General features: G+C 49.1%; 1 long non-coding RNA gene across 1 annotated transcript; it reads right to left on the bottom strand.

Moving 5' to 3' along the window:
* Nucleotides 1-5,883: 5,883 nt before the first annotated feature.
* LOC103540315 (uncharacterized) lies at nucleotides 5,884-25,104 on the bottom strand. The gene is made up of 3 exons (XR_542230.2): nucleotides 24,120-25,104; nucleotides 18,985-19,090; nucleotides 5,884-8,977 (listed from the first exon to the last, which is right to left on the bottom strand). It is a non-coding gene; the product is annotated as an uncharacterized lncRNA (long non-coding RNA).
* Nucleotides 25,105-25,392: the final 288 nt, after the last annotated feature.

The raw sequence follows: 25,392 nt of genomic DNA, 5'->3' as shown, positions 1-25,392 counted from the left end.
AGGGGCATCCTCTGTGCCGTTCACCACAGCCCCCTCCCCCTCCCTGTCACCTCACCACCGGCCACTCCTCTACGCCATCTGCCTGGCCCTTTCCGGCCCTGGAGTTTGAGATCCCTGTTCTACAGGGTCCCTGAACCTCTACCAGCCCCGCAGCAAGTGTCTCTCTGTCTTTTGAGGGGGACAACTCCCCAAGGCTGCCCGTCCTCTCTCCAGAGAGACCAGAAAGCTGAACTGGGGAACAGGAGAAACGGCAGAGGGAACGCGGCTAGAAGACAAGAGGGCCAATGGCAGGTTGGAGCGGGGACTCCAAAGGGAGGAAGTGAACCCCCAGCCCCCCAGGAGACAGACAGGAATGTCCCAGAGGCCAGGAGATGCCCTGTCTCCAGAGGGCGGTATGTCAGCAGGTGCTGCCCAGGGGCCAAGCAGAGGATAGCCAGCAAGACCCTTCCTCTGCCAGCAGGACGGGGCCATGACCTTTGGCACAACTGCTTCCACAGCACAGCGAGAAGCCAGGCTACTAAGGGCCTTTATTTATTTATGTTTTCAATTATTTTATTGAGGTCATATTGGTTTATAACATTGTGTAATTTCAGACGTACATTATTATAATTCACTTCCTGTATAAACCGCATTGTGAACACCACCAAAAGTCTAATTTTCACCCATCACCATATATATGTGCCCCTTTACCCCTTTCGCCCACCCCCAACTCCCTTTTCTGGTAACCATTAATCTGTTCTCTGTGTTTATCTTCTACATATGAGTGAAATCATATGGTGTTTGTCTTTCTCTGTCTGGCTTATCTCACTTAACATAATACCCTCAAGGTCCACCCATGTTGTTGCAAATGGGACAATTTTATCTTTTTTTTTTTTTTTTTTTGATGAGGAAAATTGGCCCTGAGCTAACATCCATTGCCAATCTTCCTCTTTTTGCTTGAGGAATATTGTCCCTGAGCGAACATCCGTGTTAATCTTCCTCTATTTTGTATGTGGGACACCACCACACAAGGCTTGATGAGCAGTGTGTAAGTCCACACCTGAGATCTGAACCTGTGAACCCCGGGCCACCAAAGCAGAGTACATGAACTTAACCACTATGCCATCGGGCTGCCCCACAATTTTGTCCTTTTTTATGGCTGAATATTCTATTGTTTATATACACCACATCTTCTGTATCCATCCATCAGTCGATGGGCACTTAGGTTGCTTCCACACCTTGGCTATTGTAAATGATGCTGCAATGAACATAGGGGTCATGGATCTCTTTGAAGTGTTGATTTCAAGTTGTTTGGACAAATACCCAGTAGTGGGGTGGCTGGGTCATATGGTGTTTCTATTTTTAAGTTTTTGAGGAATCTCCATACTGTTTTCCATAGTGGCTGCACCAGTTTGCATTCCCACCAGCAGTGTATGAGGGTTCCCTTCTCTCCACATCCTCTCCAACGTTTGTTATTTTTTGTCTTGTTAATTACAGCCATTCTGACAGGTGTGAGGTGATATCTCATTGTAGTTTTGATTTGCATTTCCCTAATAATTAGTGATATTGAACATCTTCTCATGTGTCTGTTGGCCATCTGTATATCTTCTTTGGAGAAATGTCTGTTCACATCCTCTGCCCATTTTTTGATCAAGTTGTTTGATGTTTTGTTGTCGAGTTGTATGAGTTCATTATATGTTTTGGAGATTAACCCCTTGTCGGATACGTGATTTGCAAATATTTTCTCCTATTGATGGGTTGTCTTTTCATTTTGTTCGTGCTTTCTTTTGCCTTGCAGAGCTTTTTAATCTGATGTAGTCCCAGTTGTTTATTTTTTCTGTTTGCCTTGCCTGAGTAGACATGGTATTTGAAAAGATGCTGCTAAGACTGATGTCAAAGAGTGCGCTGTAGGGACCGGCCTGGTAGCGCAGGGGTCAAGTGCACATGTTCCGCTTTGGCAGCCTGGGGTTCACCAGTTCGGATCCCGGGTGTGGACATGGCACCGCTTGGCAAGCCACACTGTGGCAGGCATCCCACATATAAAGCAGAGGAAGATGGGCACGGATGTTAGCTGAGGGCCAGTCTCCCTCAGAAAAAAGAGGATTGGCAGATGTTAGCTCAGGGCTAATCTTCCTCAAAGAAAAAAAAAATTAGTGCACTGCCTATATTTCCTTCTAGGAGTTTATGGTTTCAGGTCTTTAATCCAAGTCTTTAATCCACTTTGAGTTTATTTTTGTGTATGGTGTAAGATAACGGTCTACTTTCATTCTTTTGCATGTGGCTGTCCAGTTTTCCCAACACCATTTATTGGAGAGACTTTCCTTTCTCCATTGTATGCCCTCAGCTTCTTTGTCAAAGATTAGCTGTCCACAGGTGTGTGGTTTTATTTCTCGGCCTTCAATTCTGTTCCATTGATCTGTGCACCTGTTTTTGTACCAGTACCATGCTGTTTTGATTACTGCAGCTTAGTAGTATGTTTTGAAGTCAGGGATTGTGACGCATCCAGCTTTGTTCTTTTTTTCTCAGGATTGCTTTGGCTACTCGGGGTCTTTTGCTATTGCATACAAATTTTAGGATTCTTTGTTCTATCTCCATGAAGAATGTCATTGGGATTCTAATTGGGATTGCATTGAATCTGCAGATTGCTTTAGGTAATATGGACATTTTACCTATGTTTATTCTTCTGATCCATGAGCATGGAATCTCTTTCCATTTATTTACGTCTTCTTTGATTTCTTTCAATAATGTCTTAAAGTTTTCAGTGTACAGGGCTTTCACCTCCTTGGTAAAATTTATTCCTAGATGTTTTATTCTTTTTGTTGCAGTGGTAAATGGGGCTAAGGGCTTTTTTTTTTTTTTTAAAAGATTTTATTTATTTTTTTTTTCCTTTTTCTCCCCAAAGCCCCCGGTACATAGTTGCGTATTCTTCGTTGTGGGTTCCTCTAGTTGTGGCATGTGGGACGCTGCCTCAGCGTGGTCTGACGAGCAGTGCCATGTCCGCGCCCAGGATTCGAACCGACGAAACACTGGGCCGCCTGCAGCGGAGCGCGCGAACTTAACCACTCGGCCACGGGGCCAGCCCCAGGGCTAAGGGCTTTTTTAAAAGACCAGAAACAGCTCCTGATGGCTCAAAACCAGGAGCGTGAAGGCCGCGTGGTGGCACTTCCGGCTTTGTCCTGGTGCCGACTTGTGTACACCCGGAAATACAGCACAGAAAGTGGGTTCTCCATTCCTTCCAGAAATTTCCTCAAATTGGGTTGTTTCCTCCACTTTTCCCCAAGTCACTACAGTCTGCTTTGCTCCACATTCTTTTGTACAAAAGAGGCCGAGGTCCATGAATAGGGTCGGGAGGTTTCCCAGAAAAAAAAAAGGCGCTTTAGTCTTTGGCTTCCGTAGCTGCGGGATCGTTGCTCCTTAAGTACCTGGGTCCATTGTTTCTTATCGGGGCAAATCCCAGAAGAAGAGACCAAAATGCTGCTCAGACTCCTCTGCCCCAGATATCGGAGCCCCTTGGGGAGCAAGGACACCAGCGGAGCCAAAAGTAGGACAAGACGCAGTGTCCAGTGCAGTCTCTGTGCAGGGCCAGGCTTGTCGTATTCCAGAAGGTGCTAAAATATCCTCGACTAATGGTTCTCAGAAAACGACAAAGGAACCTCAATTGCGCTGCGTGAAATCGCCTCTCCTATTCTCTCATGGTCTGTGGGTGTCCCAGGCCTGCCTTTCTCTCAGTCTCTCTGTCTCTTCTCCTCTCCAGTCCACCAAAAATCCCCCCAACCTCTGGGGCAGCTCCCACCCTGTCCTCGACTCTCTTTCCTACCCTCCCAATTTTGCACTGTGGAGTCTGGGAAACGACCCGGCAGAGACAAAGCTCATCTCAAAAGCCAGGGGTGGAGAAGTCAGCCCAGCCAGCACTGAAGTCCCGAGGTGGCAGGAAGAGGGGCAGGACCAGCCGGCAGCACTCACACTGGACAAGTTTCCTCTTTGACAAAAACGAGCCCTCGTTGTTCCACAGCGGCCAGAGGGCTAAAGGGCCTTACGTGGTGACATCCCACCCCACCTGCCAGGCTGTATCATTTAGGATGCTCTCAAGAAAAAGGGGAAAATGCAACCCAAAAGTCCAGAGGCGAGGCATGATCAGACAATGTCATCAAAAACGATGCTCTTAGCCTCTTCCTACATCAGGCCCTCTTATGGCCATCGGGTGGCCACCAGCAGCAGAGGGGGCCGCCTGGCTCCTTGATCACAATTAGTGGGAGAGGATCTGGGTGGGCTGGTAAGGCAGCTGGGCGGGAGTGGGGCTCCGATTGCTAGCAGTCGCCAATTTCTGTTGGGTAAATACTCCCACCGCAGCTGATTTCCAGCTACAACTTGACATCACAGTTGGAAAGACCCACACACGATAGCTTCTCAAAGCCAGTTCTGAGCAGCTCCAGCACACCACTGGGGGTACAGAAGCATCCTTCTCTAGACCATAAAATCCCCATGGAACAGAGGATGGGACAAGATGGACTGATTTAGACCAATCAGGGCCCAGCCATGGGCTGGGAGCAAGGTCGATTCCACCCAAACCATTGGGCAGCTGCACAGCACGGGCGGGAGGAGGGAGGAGCGGATGCTGGGAGAGGCAGACGTGATGGACACGACTGCCCTTCCTGGTATTCCCTTCCCAGCATGCCTGCCCAGTCGGCATCTTGCAGCTTCCAGCAGCAGCCCTGACACTGGCCAGTAGGCCCCCCCAACAGGGCGATGGTGGGCAGTGACCAATTCCTGGTTTGGGGGACAGTGCAGTCATGAGGCTGGAAGACCAAAGGACCTCATGGGTAAGCAGGGGCAGCAAAAGCCAACATCCCATAAAAGGTCCCAGGAACCACCTCACAGGCCTTCATCATGGCCGTGTGGCGAGCAGCCTGCCTACTGGACAACAGCAGCAGTCTGGTGACCTCCATCCAGGCAAAGGAGACAGCCAGGACCCCTCACTCCCAGTCTGCAAGCTCTGGCTCTCTTGGTCCATCTCCAAAACCCACTGAGGGTGGAAGAAGGTTCAAGACCGGGATCCCTGACCACCTCTGTTGTAGTTCACGATCGTGTTGTCAGGTGGCTCATTTTTCTTACACGCTCTGCCCGGCGCTTTGGGAAGCCTGACAGCTTGGTAAGATGTTGGCATCCCGGCCTTAACACAGCCCTCGAAGTCAGAGGTTCCAGCTCTGGGCTGTGACTGAAGACCTGGAAGGCCCCTCCACCACCCGATTCCTGGCCGGAGCCGCGCGGTGGCTGGAAGCGATGCTCCCCCATCGTCTGTGCAGAAACCTGTTTCTCTTTGCTGCCAGCAGAGCTAATTGCTGAGTTAATGGGCAGTGTGCTGTTAGGTGAAAAAGAGCGAGTTCTAAAACTGTATTTATGGTTTCACAATATTCTTGAGGAAAAGGAAATGTGTGTGTGTGTGAGTGCGAGGGTGTTGGAGGGGTGTCTGTGCAAATGCAAATGGACATAGGAGATGAGAACTGAGCAGGGGTTCTCATGGGGGGCAATTTTGTCTCCCAGGGGACATTTGACGATATCTGGAGACATTCTTGGTTGTCATCCTGGGGCCGGGGGTGGCGGTGCTACTAGCATCCAACGGGTGGAGCCCAGGGATGCTGCCAGACACCCTACAGTGCACAGGACAGCCCCACAGCAGAGAACGTCAGCCCAGGTGCCAATAGTGCCAAGGTTGAGGGGCTCTGGTCCCAAAGTGGGGTCCTCGGAGAAGCAGCATCAGCGTCACATGGGAACTTGTTAGAAATGCAAATTCTTGCCTCCTCCTGCCCCCCGCCCCAGACCCACTGAGTCAGACACCGTGGGGGCCCAGAGATGGGGGGTCCTCACAGGCCTCCAGGGGCTCGCTCCGGTTTGAAAGCACAGGTCTAAGAACGCACATGTTTTATCAATAGATGGGGGACAGTGACTTTTACGGTTTTCTTTTTCTCTGTAGTTTCTAGAACCTCTGTGTTTAAGCTGGTATTACCTTTGTGATCAAACTATAATCTAAGGTCTTGATTAACCAGCGATGCCAAGGTTTCCTTGTCAGGCGGGAAGAGAAAAGGAGGTTCCAAGACCCGCATGTAAATCCCGACTCAATTTAACAAACAAGCTGTGTGGCCTTGAACTAGCGAGCGAGGTGCTGGGGGCATCAGCTTGCTCGCCTGGGGAGTGGGCGTGAGGATGGTCCTCTCCCTCATGTTCATTGGGGGATGAGATGAAACATCACAGGCAAAAGCGCTAGAGCCGTTCCGGGTTCCTGGGAGGCGAGCGGGAAGTTCCTGTCCCTGGGGTGGTGTGAACGGGAGGCGGCTGGGGACAGGAAGAGTCGCTGGAGAAGAGGAGGGCAGCTCCCACCCCACGAGGGCAGGGCTGCTGGATGAGGTCAGCTGGGTTTCGTCCTCCTGTCTCTCCAGCTCCCGAGTCCAGGAAGGAAGCCAGCTTAGCTCTCTTGCTTCTTGGAGCCCATTGTGATTGGACCAAAGCTGAAGCTTTCCCCAAACGGTCTCTTTCTATGAAAACTCAAACACAGGGAGCGATGACGCTGGGAGTGTTGGAGGGGCGGGGAGAAGAAAGCAAAGATCCCCACAGCCAGGGAAGAGCAGAGTCCACAGGGCCTCTGGGGAGTGAGGTCCCAGAGCCCCGGATTCATAGAACCAACCCAAGGAAGGGGATGGCCATGGCGTCCACAGAGAGGCTGCACCCTGACCCCAAGGGGCCATGGGGACCACAGGGCACGGCAAAGGGCATCCCCATGGTGACCACGTAGACCAGAGACTGGTCCCCAGAGCTGTGACGTCCCTGCGGCAGGGTTTGGAGAGGAGAAGCCACCGATGGCTGGGATAGGATTCCTTCCCATCCCACAGTCAGACTCAATGGGATGTAAGTAAAGCCGCGTCAGGGTTGACACTGACTTAAGTTTGTGAAACCGGATTCTTACCTGTTACACAAGCATGCCATCCCCTGGGGGAGGAATCATTGTGCCCATTTTACAGATGACAAAGTGAGACTCTCAGAGCCAGGCACCTCACCCCATGTCATACACGGAGCAGGCCCTTCCTGACCACACAACCCGAGGCTGTGGTGTCTCCAGCCCCAAGGAGGCCACCTCTAGGTGATGCTTCACGTCCCGGCTCCTCCCACACCACCCTCAGAGGCCCCTCGCCCACAGGGGCTGCCCCCACCAGCACCCCCCGTGGAGCTCCTGCTGCCCCCAGGAAGAGCTCATTTCCGGAGATGTAAAGATGAGGGAAAATGGCTCCAAAACACCCTCTGGCCCACAGCAAGGCCACTCTCAGGGCTGTGCTGCCCCAGAAGAGGAAACCAACAAGGTAGCAGGTTTCCCCAGAAGTCATTCGTCTTCCATTTGCAATGGGGGCCGGGGGGCCGGGAATGTTGTGGAAACGACAGAACTCCCCAGGAAGCCAGCATGGGCAGGCCACAGGAAGATGCCCAGGATCCCCCCATCCACGGTGGGGCAGAGACGACCCTGCCTTAACGTGACCCAGGCGACGCTGGACCCCTGCCGTCCTAACCAGAGAGCTGGGAAGCACGATCGTTGTGGGTGTGACGTCCCCTCCCACATCCATGAGAGCCCGATTTGCTCAAGCAGCACCACTTCAGTGCTCATGTGCGTTCAGCCACTTTTTCTGGTGAGGGGGACGTTGCTTTTAGGGGCATTTCCTCCATGGATCCATTGACGCCGTTGAACACTCTTCTGGAACCAATGAAGTCTGTCCAGCATCGAGGAAAATGTCAGACTCAGGCCGGCTCCGCTGCCCAGCGGTACTGAGCCCAGCACTCATGCGTCTGGAGGCCAGCTCTGCAGCAGCCAGGCCTCAGCATCCTCATCCCCACCGCCCAGCTCCCGCTGGCGTCCACCTGGGCCACAGTCGGAACTCGGGAGCTACCCTGGGGTACAACATGAGTGGACCCTTTATACACATTTAGGTCCACTGAAAAAGTCAGATACACATGGCTAGAGGCGAATAATGATATAATACAAGTTTATACCCATCAGTAGATCATCTCCCAGTGGCCGGGCAAGGACAGACAATCTGGGGCCGATTCTGCAGGCAGACAGCAGGGGGAGCTTTGGACGACCGTGGACAAGTGACCCAACCCAGCTGGGCCTCCATTCCCACATCTGGGAAATGCGAGTGAAAACAGCGTCCGCTTCAGGGGGTTCTCTGAGGGGTTGTGAGAACCCGTGCCTACAGCTCCAGCCCGCCCCGTGTCACGTGTGGCCCCAAAGAAGTGCCCCTTAGATGCTGATTCTTGACGGCTCCAGGGAGGTCTTGCACCTCGGCCACCTCAGATCACGGTGTCTGAGCGCTGGACACAGTGTCATTGCTCGGTTTATTTCTGGAGCATTCGGCACTCAGGCCCGCCATCCCTCCACCCGGGACCAGGCGGGTCCACAGGCTGGAATCCTCGCGGATGAATCCCGGGACAGACTCCGAGCAAAGGCGTCCTGTGCTTGGAGCTCCAGGGAAGACAACTTCCCGTGTATTCCTCATCAAACACTAGGCTCCCATCGCGGCCTAAGGAGATTTGGGGGAAGGGCATGTCTTTGCGAGGAAGGGGAGGCCTCGTGAGAGGAAGGGGGTCCAGCAGAGGGAGCAGCGCCCCCTCCATAGGCTCCCCCAGCCCCTCGTCTCCTCCCTGGGGACCCATTTTGGTGCCTGCTCAACCGTCTGAGCTGGCTTAGAAGGTGGGAGCATCTGGCTTTTAGCAGGACAAAGAAATAATGATCCTCAGAGGGCCTGGCGATTACTTCCTGTTTCCTTGGAAACCACGTCTGCTGTCAGCTTCCTCAGCCTTCTTCTCTCTCTCCTGCCTTGATGTGGGCCACAAATCCAGGAAGGGCCAGGTCGCTGCTGTAACGGAGGCCACCAGTGAAGAGGAAAGGACTCACCATTCCCCTGTCTTTCCTCTAGGGCACCATACTTCAGGGTCACCAGGGAACCCTAAAGAATTCCTGCAAATAAATGAGAGGAATGATAAAATTGGAAAAGCACCATTTTGTAACTTCTAATAAAAATATTGATTCAGGCAATGATCACCGATGGTTGAAACATTTAGAGGAAAAGTTGATAGGGGTTCCGGTCCATAACAAGCCACCTCAAAGTGCAGTGGCCAACGACTTCAGATGACATCCTACATACAGTCTGAACTGACCAGGCTCGGCTGGGCAGTGTCATCCGGGGTCTCTCTGAGAGTCCGAGTCAGGTGGAGGCGGGGGCTGGAGTCGTTTAATCGTCATCTCCATCCATCATTATCACGTCTGATGCCTCAGCTGAGATGACACGAACAGCGGGACTGGCAGGACTCTCTCGTCGTGGGCCTCCCCACATGGCCAGCTTGGGCTTCCTCCCAGCATGGCGGTCTCAGGGTAGCAGACTTTACATGGCACCCGGCTTCCCACAGAGTGAGAGTTCTAAAAGACGAAGGCAGAAGCTACAAGGCTTCTTATGACCCAACCTTGGAAATCACAGGGTCACTCCCACCACATTCTAGGGTGGAAGGCAAGTCACTGAGCCAATCAGATTCAAGGGGCGGGGACCACAGACGGGCATGAACCCTGGGAGGCCTGGTCCCTTGGAGGAACATCTGTGGAGACCAGCTACCAAATGAGGAACTTAGCACGGAGGGGACCGTCGCTATCGGAACCCACAGATCATTTTTAGCATCGCTAGGAGAGGGACAAGCTGACTGTGTGTGTCTCTTGATACGGTGCAGCGGGAAGCCCCAGCGCCACCCACGGAGTGTTCTTGAAAAAAGAAAAATTGAATCTAATTCTAACTGAGCCTCTGAGGCTAACGTCCATTTCCAGAAAGTACAGGGGAAGGAGGATTCCAGAATGTGGAGCCATCCTCAGGAGCCATGACTAGATTTCTACTTAAGTCAATGGCATTAAATTAGAAATGAGAAGGGAGGGGCCAGCCCGGTGGTGCAGCGGTTAAGTGTGCATGTTCCGGTTCAGTGGCCCAGGATTCGCTGGTTCGGATCCTGGGTGCGGACATGGGACCACTTGGCAAGCCATGCTGTGGCAGGCATCCCACATATAAAGTGGAGGAAGATGGGCACGGATGTGAGCTCAGGGCCAGTCTTGCTCAGCAAAAAGAAGAGGATTTGCAGCAGATGTTAGCTCAGGGCTAATCCTCCTCAAAAAAAAAAAGAAAAATGAGAATGGAGGGGACCACCTCTAGATTGGAAAGGCCTTAAGAGATCTTAAGACAAAACCCCCACACTCAGGCCCTTTCTGGGTCCAGACTCCACCAAACCAACCATGGCATAAAAAGACACTTTTGAGGCAAACAGGGAAATTGATTACGGACTGGGCATTAGATGATCCCAAGAGATTATTATTTATTCTGTTAGGTGTGATCAATGGCAGCTTTGTGGGTACGTAAGGAAATGTGTGTGTGTGTTTACAGAAATATATGGAAGTGAAGTTGCATTATGATCGAGATTTTATTTTAAATACTGCAACAGAAGGAAATAAAAGAGAGAGAGAGAGAAGAGGAAGCAAGTGTGGGAAATCTTGGTAATTGTCAAACCGAGGTGGGCGATGGGCTGATGGGTCTTTATTGTGCTCTTCTTTCCACTCGTGTGTGTGTTGGAAATAGTTCGTAATGAAAAGAAAAATTTGAAAGGGGAGCCACTGAGAAGGAACCTTTTGTCCCCCACTGCGCCTGACAGCGCAGCCTCGCGCTGGAATCGTTTGTCACCGTGAAGCTCGGCTACCCAGACCTCATCAAGAACAAACACAGCCTTTCAAAGTCACCTTTGGCAGAGCCAGAAGCCGGCTCTGCAAGCTGTCGCCTTCCGCCCCGCCTGTTGTTAAGTGGGGGTTCTGCTCAGCGAGACGGCAGGTTTTAGCTCCTGGAGAACAGCGGGCCCCCCACCTCTGGATCGCCCCTCCCCAGCGTTCTGTCCCCTTTTGGGGGGGGAGGGGTGACATCACATCAAATGGACCCCATGGACCACATGCCGCATCAGAGAAGATTTAAAGCAAACAAAAGGAAGATGGTCAAATACACAGCGCGTACAAGCCCACGTGTGCATGTTCCCCTCACATCACACGTGTGTGAGAGAGAACGAGTGTCCGCCATCGCTGACTCACTGGGGATTCATCGGCCATGGCCAGTCCTCCTTCGGGCCAGAAGTCGCCTCTTCCTTGTAAAAAGAGAGGCTAGATCAGCAGTGCCCACTCCTGGCCCACCGCCAACAGATGTCTCTTCCGCAGGTTAGGAACCTGCCTGTTTTTGCAATTCCCCGCTCATTTCATGGTCTTTAGATCTGCACTGTGGAGACCCCGAGGCCTGAATATATGGAGTCTGTGGCCTCCCTGGGCTCAGAGGGGCTGACTCAGAGGGAAAGGAGGATGGAGGGAAGATTGCCAGCCTGGGGACCAGGAACCCCGGGACCAGCTCCAGCTGAGCACCGCCTGGGGAGTCACCCTTCTCTGGGCCTCATCTGTAAGCCGGGAGCTGGGCCTGATGCTGCGCCGAGGCCCCGAGCTTTGAGATCCTGCACACTGTAAAAGGGTGGGAGGCAAAATATTGAGCACCTGGTCACCTCTTCCCCCAGCCAGGGCTGACGGCTTGTTTGACGTGTGTTTGATTTCTCACAGGCGGGTCTGAATCTTAGGCCTGTGTCTCCCCTGGGTGATGTCATCTGAGCCCCAGGTCTCACCTAGCACTCAAGAGAGGGATCTTTACAAAGAAGGCACGTGGGTTCAAGATGTGACAGCATGGAGGGGTCTGTGCGTGTGTGTTCAGCCAGAGGAAACCCACATGCCTAGCCTGCGAAGCCCTTGGTCCCAGAAAAACTCTATGTAATCAAAGAATTCAGCCCAAATGAATATATCCAAATTAACCGGAGTTTTCTTCTTTCCTGTAATTAACGAGGTTACAGAGCCTGTAGTACACCTGTCTACCTTCCAGATGGATGATGACATGGGAACACACTTGTGCACACACTCAGGCACACACAGAGTTCAATGGAAAGACATCAAGTCACCCAGAGAATGGGGTTTTTGCAGGTAGGTCCCGCCTACAGACAACCCTGTGCCCTGCTCCACCCTCACCTGACTAACCCCACCTTCTGAGGACCACCCCACGGATACTGGGCATTCCCCTGTCCCTCTCTCTCTCATAGGAGGAAGGGAAGACACATCCACAGACTGACCAAGACCTGCTGGGCACTGAATGCTTTATGTTACCTAACTAGGCAGGTGGTATAGCTGAGGAGAAATTCAAAAGTGCCAGAATATTCTTGCTATACAAATTCTTCTTCTTCTTCTTTTTTTTTTTTTTTGGTGAGGAAGATTGGGCCTGAGCTAACATCTATTGCCAGTCTTCCTTTTTTTGCTTGAGGAAGATTGTCGCTGAGCTAACATCTATACCAGTCTTCCTCTATTTTGTGTGTGGGATGCCACCATAGCATGGCTTGATGAGTGGTGTGTGGGTCAAGCACCCAAGATCCAAACCAGCGAACCCCAGGCTACTGAAGTGGAGCACACAAAACTTAACCACTACGCCACTGGGCCAGCCCCAGACTTTTCTGTTTTTAAAAAAATATTCTTTCCTAACTGAAGTTCTTTCAGTGTGGCAGGATTATACATTTTGTTCTTCTCCTCCCTTTTTTTTTTTTTTTTTTTTTTGCTTATCTGTATTTTCAACTCTTTTTACAATAACCATGCAGCGCTGTCTCCATAGAGACTGCAGCACTATTTCCATTTGGGGCCAGATAATGCTTTGCCGCTTGGCACCATCCTATGTGCTGCAGGACGTTTAGCAGCATCTTGGTCTCTACCCGCTAGCTGCCGGGAGCATCCCCCCAGTTGTGACAACCAAAAATGTCTCCAGTCATTGTCAGATGGCTCCTGGAAGACAGAATCACCTCCAGTTGGGAAGTTTTGCTTGAACTTAGACCTACTAAGACTGAGGTTGGGTAGTTAGAGAGCTAAAGGAAGACCGGGAGAGAGTAAAGACAATAATTAGCAGGTATTCAGTGTTTTCCAAGTGCCAGGTACCATGCACCACACTTTCCAGGTGTCACCTCATCTAATTTCCACAAGAATTCAATGAGAAAGCCCTCTGACCATCCCCATCCCAGAGAGGCTGAATGACTTGTCCGAAGTCATACAGCTATGAAGAGAGAGCGTCGTGAAAACCAGGAGGAATGAGTTTCAGGAAGAAAGGAGGAGCTGGCTCAGTGGTGCAGCAGTTAAGTGCGCATCCGCTTCTCAGAGGCCCGGGGTTCGCTGGTTCGGATCCCAGGTGCGGACACGGTGCCGCTTGGCAAGCCATGCTGTGGCAGGCATCCCACATATAAAGTAGAGGAAGATGGGCCTGAATGTTAGCTCAGGGCCAGTCTTCCTCAGCAAAAAGAGGAGGATTGGCAGCAGATGTTAGCTCAGGGCTGGTTCTCCTCAAAAAAAAAAAAAAAAGAAGAAGAAAAAGAAAGGAGCCATCAGCAGTCAAAGACTGTAAGATGCTCTTTAAAATGAATATAAGTGGTACAACAACAAATTAGATAACTTGAGTGAAATGGACAAATTCTTAGAAAGACACAAACTAGCTAAACTGACTCTAGAAGAAATAGAAAACCTAAACACACCTACAACAAGTAAAGAGGTTGAATGAGTCATGAGAATACTACCCTCAAAGACAAGTCCAGACCCGGATGCCTTCACTGGTGACTTCCACCAGATTCTTAAAGAATTACCACCGGTTCTTCACAAATTCTTCCAAAACATAGAAGAGGAGAGAACACTTACAAACTCATTCTAGGAGGTCAGTATTACCCTGATACCAAAACTGTATAAAAACATCACAAGAAAAGAAACCACAGAGCAAGATTTCTTATGAATAGAAACGCAAAAATCCTCGACAAAATACTAGCAAACCAAATCCAGCAACATATAGAAAGGATTATACGCCATGACCGAGTGAGGTTTATCCCAGGAATGCAGGGTGGTTTTTACATCTGAAAATCAATTAATTCAGTACAGCCTGTGAGTAGAATAAAGGACAAAAGCCACATGATCATCTAAATAGACAAAGAAAAAGCCATTGACAAAATTCAACATGACTTCATGATGAAAACACCCAACAAACTTGGAATAAAGCAGATTGTCTTAGCCTAACAAAGGGTATCTATGATAATCCCACGGCTAACATCATACTAATTGTGAGAGACTGGATGCTTTCCCCCAAGACCAGTGACAGGACAAGGATGTCTGCTCTCTCCACTTCTATTCAACAGTGTACGGGAGTTCCGGCCAGGGCAATTAGGCAAGAAAATGAAATAAAAGGCATCTATATGGGAAAGAAAGAAAGAAAACTATTTCTATTTGAGGATGAAATGATTTTGTATATTAAAAAATCCTATGAAATCCACTAATAAAAACGATTAGAGCTAATAGACAAGTTTACCAAGGTTGAAGAACACATCATCATCTATAAAAGTCAACTGTATTTCTATACATTTGCAATAAACCATCCAAAACTGAATTTTAAAACACAATTCCATTTACAATAGCATCAAAAAGAATAAAACACTTTGTAATAAATTTAGCAAAGGAAGGACAAAACTTATGCTTTGAAAACTACAAAATATTGTTGAAAGAAATTAAAGAAGACCTAAATAAATGGAAAGACATCCTTGTTCACGGGTTGGAAGACTGAATGTTGTTAAGACGGCAATACTCCCCAAATTGGTCTTCAGATTCAATGCAATCTTTATCAAAACCCCAGCTGGTATATTTTCAAAAATCAATAAGTTGATTCTAAAACGCATATGGAAACTCAAAGGACCCGGAATATCTGAAACAATCTTTAAAAAGAAGAAAAAGTTGGAGGACTAGCACTTCCCAATTTCTAAACTTACTACAAAGCAACAGTAATCAAGACAGTGTGGTACTCACATAAGGACAGACACACAGAGTAACGGCATAGAACTGAGAGTCCAGAAATAAATCCTCACATTTATGGTCAACTGATTTTCAACCACGGTGCCAATACAATTCAATGGGGAAAAAACAGTCTTTTCAACAAATGGTGCTGGGACAACTGGATGTCCACTTGCAAAAGTTCAGTTGAACCCCTACCTTACACCATACACAAAGATTTACTCAAAACGGATCAAAGACCTAAACATAAGAGCTAAAACTATTAAACCTTTAGAAGAAAAAACAAGCATAAATCTTCATCACCTTGGATTAGGCAGTGATTTCTTAGATATGACACAAAAGTAAAGCATCAAAAGAGAAAAAAATACATTAGACATCACCAAAATCAAAAGCTTTTATGGGGGCCGGCCTGGCGGCACAGTGGTTAAGTGCCCACGTTCAGCTTCCATGGCCCGTGGTTCGCCAGTTCGGATCCCAGGTACGGACATGGCATGACTTGTCAGGCCATGCTGTGGTAGGTGTCTCACATATAAAGTAGAGGAAGATGGGCATGGATGTTAGCTCAGGGCCAGTCTTCCTCAGCAAAAAGAGGAGGATTGGCAGCAGATGTTAGCTCAGGGCTAATCTTCCTCAAAAAAAGAAAAAAGCTTTTATGCTTCAAAGGACACCATCAAGCAAGTAAAAAGACAGTCCACATAATGGGAGAGGATGTTTGCAGATCACATATCTGATACAGAGCTGATATCCGGAATATATAAAGAGCTCTTACAACTTAATAATAAAAAGACAAGTAACCCAATTGAAAAGTGAGCAAAGGGTCTCAACGTACATTTCTCCAAAGAAGATATGCACACGGCCAATAAACATATGAAAAGATACTCGACCTCATTAGCCACTGGGAAATACTAATAAAATCACCATGAGCTACCACTTCACACCCACTAGGATGGCTGTCTTCAAAAAGACGATAACAAGAGTTGACAAAGATGTGGAGAAACTGGAACCATTGTACCCCACTGGTGGAAATGCAAACTGATGCAGCTACTTCAGGAAATCGTGTGGCAGCTCCTCAAAAGGTTAAACATAGAGTAAACATATAATCCAGCCATTCCACTACTAAGTGCATACCCGCAAGAAGTGAAAGCGTATAGCTTCCCTTTCAGAGGGCAATGCCAGCCAGCCCGGTGCTTGGATTTCTAGATACAGCCTCACCCAACCCTAAAAATCCCAAAAAGGCCAGAGATCTAGGAAGAATGGCTTAAAGCTGCAAACAGGAAGAGACTGGCAATTCCAAGAACGTGCCAGATCTTTTCCCTTTGGCTTCTAGAGGAGAACATCCATTCTTTGAGAATTAACTCCTCGCTTCTCCCAGACTCTCCCTGAGGCTGATGTCATTTTTCCTTCTGTCACCGCTCAGCCTGGCCTCTCCCTGCACAGCCTTTCCCTGCATCTGTACTTGGCACCTGATACCTATTTTCTCACGCGCTCCTACAGCAACCCTAGGAGGTTGGTGTTTTTATAGATCCACAGATCTCCAACCCCCTGAGGCCAGATGTGCTGCTGAAATCCGATTTCTTCACATTTCGGAAAGGCAATGTGCTGCGTACACTGTGTGCTGTGTAACACCCCCAGTGGGTCTGAAGCAGGACCCTGTAATCAAACTTATTAATATGTCTACAGCGAGGCGTATGAATATTCACATTGAGTGAAATAATGAAAACTATAAATAGCCTTTCGTCAGCTTGGGTCACGTTTTGCAGAGTCTAGTCTCTAACCAGGGCTGTCTGCTTTGAGGCCCCTGCCCTCAGCCCTCCACTGACCCCTCCTGACATACACTTCTGAAACTTCAGCCACATCCATTTCCCTCTCCCATCTTTCCATACAGAAGCCTGTCTTTGCCGTATTCTGTGGCCCCAACCTCCGTCCCCAGCCCCCGGGGGACTGAAGAAGTCTGATGCTTGGAGGCTCTCTCTAACCTTCCGAACAACCCCTGCTCAGGAAGCTCTTTGCACGTACAAACCTTGTTTAGGCTGAGCCAAGGACCAAATGGACATCCATGTGATGTTTTGAAAAAGGAAATACCCCTTTGCCCCCACCTCAGGAAAAAGGCTCAGATCCTCTGACCCACTCAAGGTTTCACCTCTTCTGGGAAAACAAAGGCCAGATTTTGCAGAGCAGGCCCTGTTTTGAGTCTGACACCTGCCATCCACGTCCCTGCTCCAGAACCTGCTGTGACTCCACGTTGCCTGTTATTTCTAATGACCCTCCTCCTCAGAGTGGCCTTAAGAGATATGCCTCCTGAATACAAGGATGGCCCTTGTCTACCCACATGCTAGGAGCCTCTGCAAAGGCCACTTCATTCGTTCATTCAACAACTAGTTATTGGACACCTACTACATGTCAGGCACTGTTCCAGGCACTAGGGTTTTACCAGTGAATAAAACAGCCAAGGTCCCCTCCACTTGAGCTTGCGCTCTAATGGGGGTGACAGAAAATAAATAGATAGATGTATAATATAATGTCAGGTGGTGAAAAGTGCCGTGAAAAAAAAAGGAGCAGGGCAAGGATATAAATAGAGAATGGGGGTGCTATTTTAGCTAGAGTAGTCACAGACAGCCTCTCTAATGGGGTAACGTTTAAGTGGCCATCTGAATTAAACAAGAGAACAAGCTTCTTGCAATGTATATTTGGAGAAATGTACATTGAGGATATCTGGAAGAGGAGCAGTGTAGACAGAGAGAAAAGCAAATCCAAATGCCCTGAGTAGGAAGTGGGCTTCCTTATTCAAGGAAGGTGGGGAAATTGGGACACGAAGGAGACCCTGGCCCCTCGCAATTCTGGTGTCTAGCCAGGAGCTTCAATTGTTAGATGAAGTCTCGTGGGCTTGGAAGATGCTGTCAGTGAGGGCTTAAAGGAAAATGAGAAAAATGTGATTGGAAACTGGAGGAAAGAAGATTCTCGTATGCAGTGTCAGAAAGTTTAGCAGCGCTGTCACCTGTGGTAATGCGGAAAGGAGAAAATGTACCTAATGAGCCAGATGGTCCAGCTAAGGAGATTTCCGAATAGAGTATTGAAGATCCCGCCTCATTTCTTCTTGCCTCTTTTAGTAAAATGAGATAAGAGAGAAATAAGCTAAAAGAAATACTGTTAAACAAAAGGAACGAGGACTTTCTGGTTTTGAAAATTCCCAGCTTCTCTAGATGGCAGAAGATAAAATTAAGATATAGTTTCTGGGAAAAGATCAAATCCAGGGAAATATCACGAAAATACAACCTGAAGATGAAGTTGACGGTGTGGCTGTAAAATTTGTTAAGTCCTCAGAAAATGTAAGAGGGTGCTGCAGAGAACCACTCACTTAGATAATAAGGCTTCTAAAAAATTTAAAGGTGTTATCCTTCAGCGGCCTCAGCAGACTCTCAGAGGAGAGAAGAATGTGTCTCAAAGAGCTTTGTCTAATGGAGCAAATGCCCCAATAAGATTCATAGGAGATCCAAAAAAGTTTTAGAAGAATTGTATTGACAGAAACACTGCCAGCTGGAACTGAAAGAGAGACCGTACAAAATGAAAGGAAGTCTTCGGACTTCCGAACTTCTACAGGAGGAAGGGTGAGAAAACCAATCATCTGCTAACGTAAGCTACCTTTCATGGAAAAGGAAAGATGACTCAGAAACCAATACCAAAAGCCCCTAGGGCAGAGCCAAGAGCTGTGGAGAACTATTTCCAGCCCTTATGTCCTAATGAAGGAACCCCCAACACTGGAAGTTCTGATAGATTTCAGAATGTCTATTGACCAGTGACTCCTATGTGCCTCCTTTTTCAAATTGGAGTGTCTGTAATAGTTATCTTATGCTTCTCACACCATTGTATGCTGTGGGGGGAGGGGACAGATAACTGTCTCTTTAGTTCACACGCCTTCAGATCAAGAGGAACTGTGCTCTAAGAGCAATACTTGAGGAAATTTACCCAGAAGCCCCATCTGTACCTGATTTAGATGACGAGATTCTAGACTTTGAGCTATAATATGAGATTTTGGGGAGACCTTGGGAGAAGGTAAGAATACTCACATGTGAAAGAACGTGGCTTATTGGAGACCAGGGGGCAAACCACGGTAGACGCCCTTATGATTTCCCTCCTGGTGTTCATACTTCCTCCCACGTTGAATAGGAAGACCTGTGGAACCAACAGATATTGTAGAAACGATGACGTGTGTCTTCTGAGTCTAGGCCATAAAAGACACTGTGGCTTCTGCCTTACCCTTTCTTGGACCACCCACTCTGTAGGAATCCGGCTGCCGTGTTGTAAGAACTCTCAAGCAGCCCTGTGGACAGGCCCACATGGTGAGGCACTGAGGCCTCCTGCCAACAGCCAGCCCCGCTTCACCCTCCGTGTTACTGACCCACCTTGAAAGCAGAGCCTCCAGCCCAGTCAAACCTACAGGTGCCTGCAGCCTTCGCCAACCTCTTGGCTACGACGTAATGACAAACCTCAAAAGCTGAGTGGCTAAGCTACCCCTGAATTTCTGACCCACAGAAACTACGTGAGATGATAAATGTTTATTGTTGCTTTGAGCCACTAAGTTTGTGACTCATTTGTTACGCAGCAACAGATAACTAATACAAGTGGGCATCCATCCTTTGCTTAAATCCTTCCAGGATCAGAGAATTCATTTATACATTCATTCAACAAATAGTTTTCAAGCATCTACTCTGTACCAGCCAAATAGTCACCACCCCTCCTTGTGGGAGCATTATATCTCCCTACCCCAGTGATGATGAACTTGGTCAAATGACTTGCTTTGACCAATAAAGTGTGAACAGCAGTGATATATGTCACTCTGAGCAGAGGCTTTAGAGCCATTTCATGGTTCTACCATCACTGTTCCCTCTGCTTTAGTAATTTTTTTTTTTTTTTTTTTTGGTGAGGAAGACTGGCCCTGAGCTAACATCTGTTGCCAATTTTCCTTTTTTTTCCCTCCCAAAGCCCAAGTACGTAGTTGTATAGCCTAGTTGTAAGTCCTTCTGGTTCTTCTATATGGGACCCCACCACAGCATGGCTTGATGAGCAGTGCATAGGTCCGCACCCATGATCTGCACCAGCGAACCCCAGGCCGCCGAAGCAGAGCGCACAAACTTAACCACTACACCACAGAGCCGGCCCCTTCCCTCTGCTTTAAAAAAAGCAATTTCCTAGCTGATCCTTCAGCCTGGATCCTGGAATAAAGAGGACGTGGAGCAGGGCTGCAGCCACCATGGGCAACATGTACCATCAGCAATAACAAACCCGTGTTGTTATAACCACTACGTGTTGCTGGTTGCTTGTTGTTCAGCATTACCCAGCAAAAGCTGACTGACACCATCACACGACATCCACGCCTTGTGGGCTGCTGTTTTCTGAGCCTTCTGTCCTGGCTTTCCACCTCAGGATGCTTCCTGGCTCGTCACTGCTCTCCCCAGGGCTCAACACAACGGAGTCCGAGCAGCCCGGAGCACAGCAGCCTAGTCCCTCCAGATCGGGTGTCACGCAGTCACTCCACAGCTCCCTGAAACTCGGGAAACTTTGCTCTCTGGCGACCTCTCAGTCTGGGACACAGAAACCTCCCACACAGCTGGAGAAGAATGTCTCTGGGGACCGAAAAGACGTCATGAGTCCACACTCCGAGGCTTGGGAACTTGGCCTTAGGACAGCCTTCTAACTTCCTTGGAACCTAATTAAACGTCTTCACCTGCAGTCTAACGAGCCTGGTGATGTGGCTGCTGAGTCCACAGCAGATTCGGAACCAGTCGACACGCTGAGCAAGGAGGCAGAATCCGGGAGAGAGACGATGGACGGCTGAATGCTGAATGATGGCAGGCACCGCGCAACCCACAGCCGCACTGCAGGATCGGTGTTAACTTGCCCATTTTACAGGAGAGGGAACTGAGCCCCAGATAGGTTAGCAATTTGCCAAAAGTCACAAGCTTGTCAGTGAGGGATCGAATGGCATATAGTAGATACCCTGTGAACAGAGCTCCGGGTGCTGATTTTGGCTTTGGTGTTGTTTGCGAGTAAAACAAAGAACCAGCGGGAAAGGAGAGGCAAGAGGGTGATGGGAGATTTTCGGTGGGATGAGGTCCCAGGTGGAGGGAGGATCATGTGAAGAGCAGGGCACAGGGAGGAGGGGGCACCTGAGAGCACAGGGACCCCAGGACAGCCATCCCCCCCTCAGCCAGGACCTTCTTTGGACAGGCTGCTCGCTTCCTGCTCTCCCCCAGAGACCCGAGCCCCAGCCTGGCCGGCAGGACGGACACAGCACCACCTCGCCTGGGCTCACACAGGCCTGGGGCTCTCTCGGCACTGCTCGCTGAGATGGAGGGGCCTGGACCACCCAAGGAGCCACTGATACAGGACCAGGATGGACATCCAGTGCTGGGTTCACTGCTGGGAAAGCCGGGCTGGAGCGCTCTCATTCCCCCAGTCAAGGCCCAGGCAGAAGACCTGGACAGCTGCAGGCCCCATGATGAGGGGTCCCTGGGGGCTGCCCGATGGGGCAGAAGAGAAGAGGTGCAGCCCGCACACAGGAGGGCCCAAGAGACACAGAGCCGGAGGCTGGTGACCCGCTGCTCCCAACGTTTCCTCCAGTCTCAGCAACGACCTGAGTCCCGTCCCCTGGCCTGAGGAGGAGCAGAGAGGCTCCCTCTCCAGGGAGGCCCACGGGATCCACGTCCCCTCTCAGGAGAGGTGACGCAGGGAGCAACATGCAGTGGGCACTGAGCCGGGAGGAGGGGGCTGGAGTCAGGCAGCGCGGAGACCCTGGCTAATATCAGAACCACCCCAGGATTTTGGAAACCTGGAAGAACTCCCCTCCAGGGTTGATTTTTTTTTTTATTGTGGTAAAATATACATGACATTAAATTTACCATTGTAAGTATTGTGAAATGTACAGCTCGGTAGCGTTACATTCACGCTGTTGTGCAATCATCACCACCATCCTATTTCCTGTCTCTATAAATTTGACTACTCTAGGGACCCCCAATACGTGGAATTATATACGTAGTATTTGTCTTTTTATGACTGGCCTATTTCACTTAGTTTATTGGCTTCAAAGTTCATCCATATTGTAGCATGTGTCAGAATTTCCTTCCTTTTTAAGGCTGAATAATATTGCATTGTATGGATGGACCACATTTGGTTTATCCGTTCATCTGTTGATGGCCCCTGGGGTCGCTTGCACGTTTGGGCTGTTGTGAATAGCCAAACACTGGTGTACAATTATCTCTTTGAGACCCTGCTTTCAATCCTTTTGGATCCATATCCACAAGTGCAATTCCAGGATCTCGTGTAATTCTGTGTTTAATTTTTTGCGGAACCGCTAAACCATTTTCCACAGTGGCTGCATCATTTATGTTCGCATCAGCAATGCACAAGAGTTCCAATTTCTCCACATCCTCGCCAGCAGGTGTTGTTTTCTGGGCTTTTTTTTTTTAAATAATAATAAGCATCCTAATGGATGTGAACTGGTATGCAATTGTGGGTTGGATTTGCATTTTCCTAATGATTAGTGATATTGAACATCTTTTCATGTGCTTATTAGCCGTTTGTGTATTTTCCTCAGAGAAACGTCTCTTCCAGTCCCTTGCCCATTTTTGAATTGGGTCATTTGTTTTTGGGTGTTGAGTTGTAGGAATTCTTTATATATTCTGGATATTAACCCCCATCAGAATATGGTCTGCAAACATTTTCTCTTATTCAGAGAGTTGCCTTTTCACTCTATTGACAGTGTCCTTTGAAACACGAAAGTCTCTAATTTTGATGTAGTCCAATTTGGCTATTTCTTCTTTTGTTGCCTGCGCCTTTGGTGTCACAGCCAAGAAATCATTGCCATATCCAGTGGCCTGGAGCTTTTCTCCCCAAGTTTTCCTCTAAGGGTTTTACAGTTTTCTCTTTTAAGTTTAGGTCTTTGGTCTATTTTGAGTTAATTTTTATATATGGTGTAAGGTGAGAGTCCAGCTTCATTCCTTTGCACGTGGAGATCCAGTTTCCCCAGCAGCACTTGTCGAACAAATTACTTTTTATAGGGACAAACACAAAGGCTGTGTTTGTAGTTCTTACGGAACCATAAACCAAAATGAACACAGGAATTAAACACAAATGAAACAAACGGCCAGTAAAATTCAAAGAGCATTAAATTAACATCAAGGATGATTTTCTTTGGCAGAAACTGAGTCCCCCGCTGCTCCGCGGTGGCAGACTCCACGGATTGTCCCCCAGGGCTCCCATTGGAACCGCTGCCTGAATACAGCTGTCTCTCACTGGTCTGCCTCTGTTCTGTTCCCATGAGCTGAAACATTTAATCCTCCAATGTGATCGCAAACACAAACGCACATACGTGTGAGCACACAACCATGGCGGGGGGGGGGGGGGGGCGGGGCGCAGAATGAAATGCTCACGTTATTGTTGACATGAAACCCCCAAATTTAAGAATTCTTGTAGAGAACTCATCAATCTTGGAAATATGTCTGAGGACCCCAGGGAGTCCGTGGACCCCGGGTTAGAAAACTTGAGTTAGGAAGATGTGGCCCAAAGTCCTTCTAGAATGGACAGGTTTAGTGGCTTTTCTAAGGAGTCAAAGCGTTCCGTTTACACATGTCAACAGTTGACTCGACAGTGGCCAGGGCCGCGTCTCTGCACGTTATGCTGCCTTAAGCCAAATGTGTCTTTTCTAAATCTGGTTCGTGGCTAACCTCAAGCGAGCCGTTAGTGCTGCCTGGCGAGCAGGCCTCCCTCCCCTGGCGGGGCAGCCTGTCTCTCGCCCCACGGCCTGTCATCCCTCCCCCGGCCCTCCGCTCGCCCTGCCTTCCTCCGCTCCCTCTCGCCTGTGTCCTTGCTTCCTGTTCACGGAGAGTTTCCTCAACCCCCACCCGCCCGCCCGCCCTCGTCTTCTCTCCTGATCCCTGGAGGATCTGTCCCAAGCCGCCCACCCTCCAGTCCGTGCCAGAGCCTGTCCCCTCTCTTGGGCTCAAGGACATCCTTCTGGTAAGCCCCCGCTTCCTGCATAATGATGTTTTTCCTCTCTGTTCAAGCGTTCCCATCAGCTCTTCGTTCTCCCACTTTACATTTTAAAACCTCCCTCTTGATCGCATTCCCCTTCAAATGCCATCCTATTTCTCTCCTTCCTTTTCCAGCAAAACCCCTTCAAGCCCCTCTGAAGAGTGGTCCCTACCCTCTTTCCACTTTTGCTCCCGCTCTCGTAAACTCGCTCCAGGCAGGCTTGCAAGTGAAGTCAGGGTCGCCTCAATCCCACCTTAGCAAGTGGATTGTCAGCGCTGTGTGCTTCCCACCAGCAGCAGCTGACACAGGTGCTCCTCTCCCGTCCCCCGAAACACCGCCTCCGCTGGGCCTCCGGGCGCCTCACCCGGTTTTCCTTCTTCCCCACTGGCCACGCCTTCCCCGTCTCCTTCCTCAGGGTCCAGCCTCTGCCGTGCGTGTGCCAGGCACTCCTTGCACCTTGTGGTTTAAATGTTGCCATTGCTGATGACACCAAGTTTACACCTCAGCCCAGGCCTCACTCTGCCCTCCTGACTCACCACCGACCGCCAGTTCCACGTCTCCACTGGGACGTCCAACACGGACATCGCATTTACCACGTCAAGCTGAGCGCCTCTCCCATCATCTCCCCTTCATTCATTGACAGCTCCAGCCTATGGTTGCTCAGGCCGGACACCTTGGCTCCATAAATGGCCAACAAGCACATGAAAAGATGCTCAAACGTCATTAGTCATCAGGGAAATGCAAATCAAGGGCACAATGAGGTGCCACTTCACACCCATGAGAGTGGCTATAATTTAAACAAAAAACAGATAATGATAAGTGTTGGCAAAGCTGCAGAGGAAGTGGAACCCGAATACATTGCTGGTGGGAATGTCAAACAGTGCAGCCACTGTGGAAAACAGTTTGGCATTTCCACATAACCCAGAAATTCCACTCCTAGGTTTATATCCAAAAGAATTGAAAACAGGTTTTCAAACAAAAATTGGTCCATAGCAGCACTCTTCACAATAGCCGAAAAGTGGAAGCAACCCAGATGTCCACCAGATGCATGGATAAAGAAAATGTGGTCTATCCACACGATGGAATATCACTCAGCCTTAAAGAGGAAGGAAATGCTGACACTTGCTCCAACATGGATGAAACTTGAAAAGGTTGTGCTAAAAGAAATAAGCCAGACACAAAAGACAACATATTGATTCCATTTATATGAAACATCCAGAATAGGTAAACCCATAGAGACAGAAAGTAGGTTAGTGGTTGTTCGGTGGGGCCAGAGGCGGGGGTGGGTAGAGAATGGGGAGCAATTGCTGAATGCATCCAGGGTTCTCCTTGGGGTGATGAAAATGTTTTGGAACTAGATATAGTGACTTTACTAAAGCCCGTTGAATTGTATACTTTAAAATGGTTAATTCTATACGATGTGAATTTTGCCTCGATAAACACAC

This window comes from Equus przewalskii, chromosome 11 (assembly GCF_037783145.1).
Source record: "Equus przewalskii isolate Varuska chromosome 11, EquPr2, whole genome shotgun sequence".
In the NCBI taxonomy this organism is placed as follows: domain Eukaryota; kingdom Metazoa; phylum Chordata; class Mammalia; order Perissodactyla; family Equidae; genus Equus; species Equus przewalskii.
The sequence above is the reverse complement of the archived record's forward strand: the minus strand, read 5'-3'. Positions and strand labels throughout refer to the sequence as shown.